Below are 9,577 nucleotides of genomic sequence, written 5' to 3' on the forward strand. Positions count from 1 at the left end.
GGGGGGGGGGCGAAAAAAACTCCTTCAGCTATCCCCTAAATAGCTGGAAGTGAGGGGTTGCTGTCTGCTTTCCCCAAGACAGAAATTCAGCTTTGTTTAATAAGGGTGGGATAAGATCACTTGCATTTTGCTGGCCACCACCAGAGTTGGGGACAGGGAATCCTGCCCAGCCATGCTCAGAGCAGGGAACCAGCACCTTGACACCGTGGGGTCAGGAGCCAGTGCAAAGGAGCTGGGTTTTCTCAGCATGCCACCAAGGTATTGTGAAAGTTCACTTGGGCAGGTGCTGGAGGATCTCAGCCTAGATAAATTTTGGATGCATCTCACCCAACCAAGGATGCATCGCGTCACAGATTCACTGTGTGGAAAATCTGTAACCCCATGAGGAGACAAACCTTGTGCAGGGAAGCTAGGGAGTGGAATAGATGAGGGGAAAACTGAGGAAAAGCTGAGAAAAAGGGCAAAAACTGAGCCCATGGGCTCAGCCATCCTCCCACCCCACAGCACCGCATCCCACCACTGCTTCAGGTTTCCTTGGTTTCATCACCCATCAGCACACCCAGCTACCTGCCTTCATCCCTCAGGCTCCTTTCACCTCTGCTGTTCTGCAGCCCAAAGTTCCCTTTTCTGTCAGAAGCAGCTGCTTTCTGTCATGGTGCCGTGGGGAAGGAGCTGGGCAAGGAGGTGTTAAAATGTGTGGGAGCTGCAGCCACCGCCTGCTACCGATGGCAGCTGTGCTCCCCCGCAGGAGCCCAGTGCCACGGCCTCAGCTCAGGGATGGAGCTGCCTGGCTGTCCAGGGATAACCCGTGCCTGAATTCCCCTGCAAAACCTGCTTCTGACTCACAGCTGCTGTCAGGACAGGAGGACAGCTGGAGCTCAGCTCTCCAGGCAGCTCTAAGCCTCAGCACCCCAAAACTGACAGCAGGAGCATCAGCACCTCAGTGCTGACAGCAGGCAAGGGCCAAGGCCCTGCTTTGGAGCTGGGCTCTGCTCAGCAGCTGAATCAGCAAACAATTAGCAGACCCAGAGCTGGGGGATTAGCATCCCTCTCCTCTCCAGCCATCCAGTCCAGCTTAACCCTTTCATCCGAGTGTCTCCAAAGCCCTGAAGCTTTGGGGGGATGCTGCCATGGGGATGGTGCCTCTGGGGGGTGCCCAGGGTGTCACAGGCAGTGTCTCCTTGCCTGGCTGGTGTCCCTGGGGCAGCAGCAGCAGCCGGGGAGCTGGCAGGGTCGGGGCGAGCTGTCAGTCCCGTGGCTGGCGGCTCGTTTGTTCACCTCCGGGCAGCCCGATGACAGCGCTTCCCTTTACTACCAGCTGCAAAAACCTGGCAGCTGATTTAGGAGAGCTCCCGGGGCCCAAAATGTAAACCGTTTTTCACCAGGAATGTATAAGCAAGCCATAAAATAGGGGATTTGAGTCTGGTCACATGGGACAGGCCTCCCATAAAATTGAAGCATTGATCTGTATTTTAGTGAGCAGCTTCGAAACTGCCCGGATGATTGAAGACCTGAGCTTTAACAAACTCTGTAATCTCCCACCATACATCTGAAGTGGCATGTTTGAAGTCCGAGGAGGAGTTATTTATATTATTTGTATAATACACGGTGAAAGGACGTTAGCCACAGCTCGAGCACCAGTGGTGGGTATTGCTGCTGGGCAGAGGGGAGCAGCTCCACGAGGTTCCTTGGGCTGCTCCACACGTGGCACACAGCTGAGGTGGCCTGCCACCACGGGATCTGGCCATGCTGCTGCACACCAGTGCCACCCTGGCTGCCCTGTGCCCTCTGCAGCTGCTGGGCTGGGATGCATGGCCCTGCCCTGCCCTCCTGATGGGCATCATGTCTTTTCTGGCATGTGTCACTCCCTTCTCAATGTCTGTCACTCCCTTCTTGTTGCCCATCACCTCCTTCCCAGCAAGTGGCACCTGTTCTTGGCATGTGTCACACACTCCACTGCATCTGTGTCACCACCACCCTGGCTTGTGTCACCCCCTCCTGGTGAATAACATCCCCATCCCGGTATGTGTCACCCCATTTGCAGCGTGTCACATCTTCCTGGCTTGCATCACACCTTTCCCAGAATATGTCACCCATTTCTAGCCTGTCACCCCCTCTCCAGGATGGATCACCCTGCTCCCAGTGTGTGTCCCCACTGTGGATGCTGTCCAGGTTCCACTGCTCATGGAGTCCCCACTTCTTGGCAAAGCTATGTGGGGAAAACACCCATTGCCACCCTTTCCTGTTCATAGCCCAAACTGCCCTTGCCTTCAGCAACAAAAACATTATTGGAGAAGTACATGTTAGCTATAAAAAGTGTCAATTTGGAGGTAAGCAAAATTATTCACAAATTCTCATCAAACTCCAGTCAGCTCAGGCAAAGCTAGATGCTTGGAGTATGGGCTGAGAAAGTCCAAGTGACATTTAAAAACCTGACTTGGTTTCCCATGTCTAGAAGATGTTTCCTCTGTGTCCTAAGTTCACATTCTGTGATTTGAAGAGACTCAGCAAAATATTGTTAAACGTGGAATGTGTCTCCTCCAAAACCAAACCAAACCAGTGTAATTGGGATCACATAAGCACAACCTATAAATGAGGCTTCTTGGTAGTGTTCCTGCACCAAAATCTCCTTATTTCCCCACTAGGTATTTTTTGGGAGAGCTATGAAACCCAAACCAGTCAGTAAGTGTGTGGGAAAGGGGAGCTCTCAGTTTTGGTGGCAGTTCCCAAAATGCTGAGCTCAGTGCAACACCATCTGCTTCCCCACTGTGCTGGAAGGTGATGCAGAGATACCCAAAAATCCAATTTTTCTCTTTCCTGTTTTCTGTCTCCTGGATTATCACTAATCACAACAACTAGTGATGTTATCATCCAGGTAACCAACAACCCCTGGAAACCCTACAAGTCCCCATATGTGATGGGAAAGGCACACAGCTCGAGCTCAGCTCCAGTTTCCCACTGTGGGCTTTGGGGGTAGGTGGAAAACTGCAATATTCAGCCTCTAGAGAGTGTTTTGTGGCAGCCAGAGCTGTGCTCCTGTGCCCTTGGCAGCACGATGGGAGGCTGTGATTATTAAATCCCTTGCCCTCTTAAGGCAGGCTCAGTGCTCCAGCCCACGGCGAGACATATTTGAAATGCTTTGGGGCAGATCTGGACTCCTGTGCTGTTCAAGCTTCCCAGGACAAAATCCTTCCCAAAACACTGTGGCACTGAACCCACACTGTCGGGGCATCCTTGGGGTGGGTGCTGCTGTACCCACAGGAGCTCTGGGGTGGGGAGGACAGTGGGGACAGTGGGGCCAGGGAATGCTTTGTCTCATGGAGGCAGCCCCAAGCAGAAAGAGCCAGGTGAGACAGCCAGGGCTGGCTGCTCCCAGGGCTTTGGCACCCTCACAGTGGGATCCAGGCACAGAGCAGCCCAGGGAGGTCACCGTGACCCTCGTGGGGAGCATTTCTCCTCCCCTGAGCACTGCCCCAGGAAAGGGAGCCAGTTAACTCGGTGCCTCTTCAAAGAGGGATTAAGCTCACAAGCCTGATAAGGGGCTGGGAGGGTTATTCCTCACTCCCTCCCCAGCCACCAGAGGGGCTGGGGCTGCTGCTGCTGGGGCTGAGCAGTGGGGTGGGCAGGGTGTGTAACCCCCTGTGCTCTCTCTTTGGGGAGAAGCTGGCAGAGCAAAGCCACAACAAATGCCCGGTGTTTCGCCACATGGAGAAATTACTAGGACGGAATTTTGGCAGGGTCAGAGTGCCACTTTTACAGCCATGGCTTTAACAAATGTGTATGTTTGCAAGATGCAAATTCCTTTATCCCAGGCAAAATGCTCCAGTTACCTGCTTGGATTTCATGGACTGGGAAAAAACTGGAGAGGACCAAGCCCATTGCTCCATCCCTCCCAAGGAACAAAATTCCTTGCAGTCACTTGCTGCTTGGCCAGAGTTAAACCTCAAAATGCATCTTGCAGGGAAATGTAGTGGGTTTAGCCTTGGTTAGAATTGCCAGTGAATTTATTAGAATTATTTACTCATTTCCTGTTGTGAGATACCAATTTGGAGGAGGGCAAAGTAGGTTTAAAACTTAAAAGGTATAAAGAAAACTTTATTAACAGAACTAGAAGAATAAGAAGAATCAGAATAAAACTTTTAGAGCACTTTTCCTCCCCCTACTTGACTTTTCTGACTGACAACATAAAGACAAAACTTGGGATTTTTAATCAGTAAATACTTTTATAATAGTTTTTTATTAGTTTTTGTAGGGAGAGGAGTTTTTCTTGCAATGCTATGGAGCCTCCTCTAAAAAAAACAGTTTTCTTCTGTTTTTTTTAATTTTTATGAATACTATCTGCCCAGAAAATCTGTAATCATGAAGTTTAAATAAGACAAATCAACTCTGGGTATAAACCCTTCTTTCTGCAGGAAGGCACAGCCCAATCTTGTCCAGCCAGTGTGTCTTGCCTCCCCTGCATCCCTGCAGCTGGCTGAGGGACAGCTTTTACACCAAAACTGCCAGAGTCCTGAAAGGTCTGTTTTCTGCATGAAAAATCAGCTTTTCATAAAAAAAAGGAAAAAAAAAAAAAAAAGAAGAAGAAAGAAAAATTTGAAAATATTTAAGTGTGATCACTTAAAAAGGGGTGTGTGTGCATGTAAATAATTTTAAGTCAGTCTCAAGAGCTTTGCTTGCCTGACTCATGATCAGGGATTTTTTATATATCACATCAGAAAGTACTGTAAAACATACTTTCAAAGCCTCAGAGGACCTTGGTCTCCTTGGAGTATTCAAAATCATCAATTACACGAGCATTATGGCCAGGATAGTTTGTACAAACCCTGTTAAAAAGTCAGCCTGAGACTTGTGCCTCTAAATCCCCTCACTGCCCCCAGGGCTGGAACTGATTTTTGCCCGGACTTCGGCACTAGGAAATGTTTCAGCTTAAAAAACGTTGAAAAACATTAAAACCAGGCCGTATGCACTTATTATTGAGAAAATCCCACACAGATGGACTGCATTGAACCACGAGCAATTATTTTCTGCCGTTCTCGTGGTTAATGAGATGATCAGAAGTCCCTGGCGGCCTTCCTCTGCCTGCAGTCCTGTGCATCAAGCTCCTCTTCTGCAGCCTGGGGCTGCACAGCCCTGGCACCAGCCCCTGCCAGCCTGGGGCTCTCTGCCAGCAGGCTGAGAAGGCAACCAAGGCAGATCCTTGGTTTTCAGCAGCTGTAAAATCCAAATATTTTGGTGTTTGGGTGCGCCTGTGCATCAGGGACCCACTGGCAGGGGTTGGTACCCTATGGCAAACCCACAGCTGAGCGGGAGCCGAAGGCTTGTGGCATGGCACAGGGTGGCCGAGACGAGAAAAAAATCCCACTTTTTCCCCCCCATACTAAATGAGGTTTGGTGCTACGCCGGTGCCGAGCCGTGGCAGCGATGGATGGAGAGCCCTGGCCGTGGTTGTTTACATCCCCCGGTGCCTCCGCGCCGCCGGAGCCCTGCACACCCGGAGCGCCATGCACACTCACTGCTCTGGCATGAGCAGAGCCCAGGGTGCCTGAGCCCTGCACCCTTATCAGCTCCAGAGCCCTAATTACCAGCCGAACCTCTAATTCCTCCGGCTCGGCCGGTACCTCGCGGCCCCAGTTCCCTGAGACAGGAGCTGTTATTGTCCAGATGAGGGGTTTGAAGTCTTGCAAACACAAACCTACCCTCAAAGGGAATTTCTTTCGCTGACACTTCCCAAGACAAAGAAACATTTCTGCCTGGGTTTTTGCAGATGGATCTGGCTGGTTTTTTCTCTTTCCCCCCCACCCCGCCCCTCTGGATATTTGCTGGGCTGCCTGTGTCTGCCTTCAGTAAGGAAAGGATAAGGGCAGGGGTCAGGACCACCACCCCAGTGTGGGGCAGGAGAGAAGATCCCACTGCCAGAGGGGCTGCAGCCTGTTTTACTGTGGATGGAGTGCTGGGCTCCATCTTACTGGGACTCTGGGGTGGGATCCATCCCACAGCTCTGGGGCTGTGAGCCCTACCGCTGTAGGGATGCTGTGGGCTTGGAGTGGCAAGGACAGGAGCAGGGCTAGCTGCAGGCAGTTGCCAGTCAGGACAGCCAGGAGCTACTCCAGGCTGCTTTTCACAAGGTATGGAGCTGGAAACGCTGCTTCCCCTGGTGCCATCACACAGGCACAGGCTGGATGTGGCCCCAGAGAGCCACTAGGCAGCCCTCTCCCAAAATTCAGTTTACAACTGGGAAATGTCAGGATCTTTTCTTCATACCATCCACCTGCTTCCAGCAGGATGGGACACTGCCTGCTCTGGCTGAGAAAAACAGTGAAGGGAAATCCTGTGGCCTTTCTGCAATGTGAGTTAATCAAATTGTGCCTCGTTAGCAGCACAGGAGGTGAGAGCCCAGAGCAAAGCTCCTGCTGCCTGTGCTGGGCTGAGAGCAGGCTCTCATACACCAGTGGAATCAGCGATTTAAAGGAGTAATGTGATCAGATGTAGCCAGTTATTATAACAGCCTTGGTGACTTTAATGAGGTCCTGCACAGACTGGATTACCATGGTCACTCATCCATAGTTCATTAGAGCCTGCGAAAGGGGATCCACAAGAAGTCATGAAATACGATCTCCTAATCTCCCCTAAGTAGGAGAAGCCCAGCTATAAAAAAAAAAAGCCTTTTAAAAATACCCGTGAAGTGAATAAATCTCCCTTGTGCTAAAAGGCAACGACAGCGGACCCGTGAGAAGGGGATCTGCTCGTGGGATGTGTTTTCCATGCAGGCAGTTAGAGAGACTTCACACAAGGGTGGTGTGCCTGGGTGGAGGAACAGGAGACTTCCTAATGGTTTTCATGGGATTCCTGGGGAAAACAGATAGATAAATAATGGCTGGGAGGAGGAACAAGACAGGCAGACCTGCTGTCCCCATGGGCAGCAGTGGGCAGAGAGCCTGGAGGAGGAAGATCTGCCCATCTTGGAGGGATGCCCAGTTTCTGGTGTCCCTCTGTTTTCCAAATGCTCTCACCCAGTCTGGGGCTGGATACATCACTTATGGGCAGTGAATGGCAGCCAGCTGGCACCTGCTCCTCTCAGGCTGTTCCCAAACAATTCCTTTCACAGGAAAGATGGGCTTGGCATTACCCCAGATATCCTGCCCACCAGGACAGCTTATTGGGGTGGGGATGCTTCTCTGATCACACATCACCTGGTGCCATCAGGTCATGTCTGCAAGTTCCCATGTCTGAGGACATCACTGACCTCAGCTGACGTGGCTGGATCCTCTCTGTGGAGTGAGGTGGTGGCCCAGGGCCATTTCGGGGTTAGAAGAACAAGGTATCCCCTGGGACCTGGAGGAAGTGGGATGGAGCAGCTGGGACAGAGCTGTTCCAACAGCTGGCAGTGATTTCCACAGCTGGTTCTGCTGAGTGAGCAGCCCCACTCCATGGGCAATGGGAAGTGGAACATCTCTATGAATGGAAGAGAAAGCAGAGCTCAGAAAATAATGGGATGAGATCCACAATCCCTGCATGATGGTGCAGGCAACTCTCTTAACCTCATTGCTCCATGGGCAAAGGAGCTGGCATGGCAGCAGGGATGCCAGTGTGGAGGGATGCCCATACAGGACTGCCCAAGCAGGACATAGAAAGGGAAACCCTGAGAAGATTCCCTGTCCACTATAAACTACCCCGGTCCTTATCAGGGAGAGCATTCAGTAAGCGACTAAGTGAAGACTTTATTAATTCTGCTGCAGCTGGGACTGCTCAGGGGCTTAACCTGAAGCATGTGCTCCTCTGGCTGAGGGTCTTAATGCACTTAGTGAACATCTGGATATTGCCCGCCCCTTCCAGACCTTTCTTCTCTCCACGGGCAGTCAGGTTATCTGGAGGGGAAGGAAGCCTGAAAGCTGACTCTGTCCTCCAGGGCCGCTTTCATTCCTCAGCAAGCCCAAGGGACAATTTGGCAGTAAGGAGCGTCGCGAAAAGGAATGTCCCGTGATGGACAGCGCTTAATGGGACACCTCCACGTGAGCCCCTGGCCACGGGTGCAGATCCTGTTCCCAGCAGCCTCCTGGTGTGGAGAGGTGATGGTGAGGCTGAAGGATGCCCACACTCACCCTCACAGCGTGGTGGATGCTTTCCCTGCAGACACCTCTGCACAGGCACCGCTACCTCTGGACGCGCAGGCTCTGCAGACTCCAAACGCCGAGAAATGTTTGACAGAGCAGCATACATATTCCAAACATTGTTTGATTCATGCTTTAAAGTCTCACTTGCAAGCATACTTCCCCAGCTCAGACATCAATCACTGCAAATATGTTCTTATAAACAAAGCAACACAGACTGACTGTCTCTTCCACCCTCACCATACGCAGGTCACCGGGCAGCACCCTGGGGAGAGGCGCTTCCCAGCGCATCTGAGCTCCCTTTGGAGGACACCAGCACAGGTAGCTGAGGAAAAGCAATGGGAAACCTGCTTCCAGTGGCACAGACCCATCCAAGGATATGTATCCCAAAGGAAGGTGGTTGAGTCCATCACTGCACTGGGAATGACTCGCTCCCGCTGCCCAGCCAGTGCGCAAGGGTGCCTGTCCTCGAGGTTACGGCTTCATCGCCTCATCTCACACCATGCCCTGCCCAAACACACATCTCTGTCATTACAGGGATGAGATTTGCTCAGGCAGGGACAGGGGATGAAGTTCCTGACTGTCAGGATGAAGTATTTCCCAGCATGTGGGGTTCCTGCATGCAGCTGCACGTTCACATGGGTAATGAGAGCAGAAGCATATTTTCATTTTATGTTTTAACTCTGAATGTCTGATTATCACATCTAATATCTCAAGACACCCCCGCTCCTCAGCATTAGGGACCTGGTGTGGGCATGGGAGTGTCATAGCTGGCTGCTCCCCATGGTCACTGCACTGTCACCACCAGAGTTTCCCTGTCCCACTGCCTGCAGGGACATGGTGAGGTGCTGGGTCATGGTTGTACCTGTGTCCACTACTGTGGACATCTCAGACCCCACATGCCCCAGCCCTTGCTACCATACAGCAGGGACCCCAAAGTTCATGCAGCTCTGGGGCCACCCCTGCCACCAACCAGGCACCCCAAGAATCTGGACAAGAGCACTGAGAAATGACAGGGACAGTGGAAAAAAAATGTCTGCTCCAAATTCATGGGGTTTGGAGACTTTCCTTTTAAAAAAGGAAACTCCCCTTTTTTAGGACACTCCAGCAAAGTTCAGGATCTTGTTGTTAGGTGACTCTCGCACTTCTCATCCCTCTGTTTAGGAAAAATAAATAGGAAAGAATCCAGAGGCAGTGCTTTCCTCCTGCTCCACAAGATGGATCAGCGCTTGCCACTGCAGGAAAACTGTCCCACCGTGATCTAACCCAGTGCTTTGTCCTGAAATGCTCTGCCACGGCTGAATACATGACTCCTCTGGAGCAGGGTGACACATTCCAGCCCCAGACAGTGACACTGACAGATGCAATCAGCCTGCAAGGTTTAATGGGAACATGGTGCTGGTGGAGCCAGCAGTGGGAAATTTATGAGGAATTCATGAGAGGAAGAGGAAAATGAGCAGTGTTTGCTG

This window comes from Cyanistes caeruleus, chromosome 15, assembly GCF_971803275.1.
Source record: "Cyanistes caeruleus chromosome 15, bCyaCae1.hap1.1, whole genome shotgun sequence".
In the NCBI taxonomy this organism is placed as follows: domain Eukaryota; kingdom Metazoa; phylum Chordata; class Aves; order Passeriformes; family Paridae; genus Cyanistes; species Cyanistes caeruleus.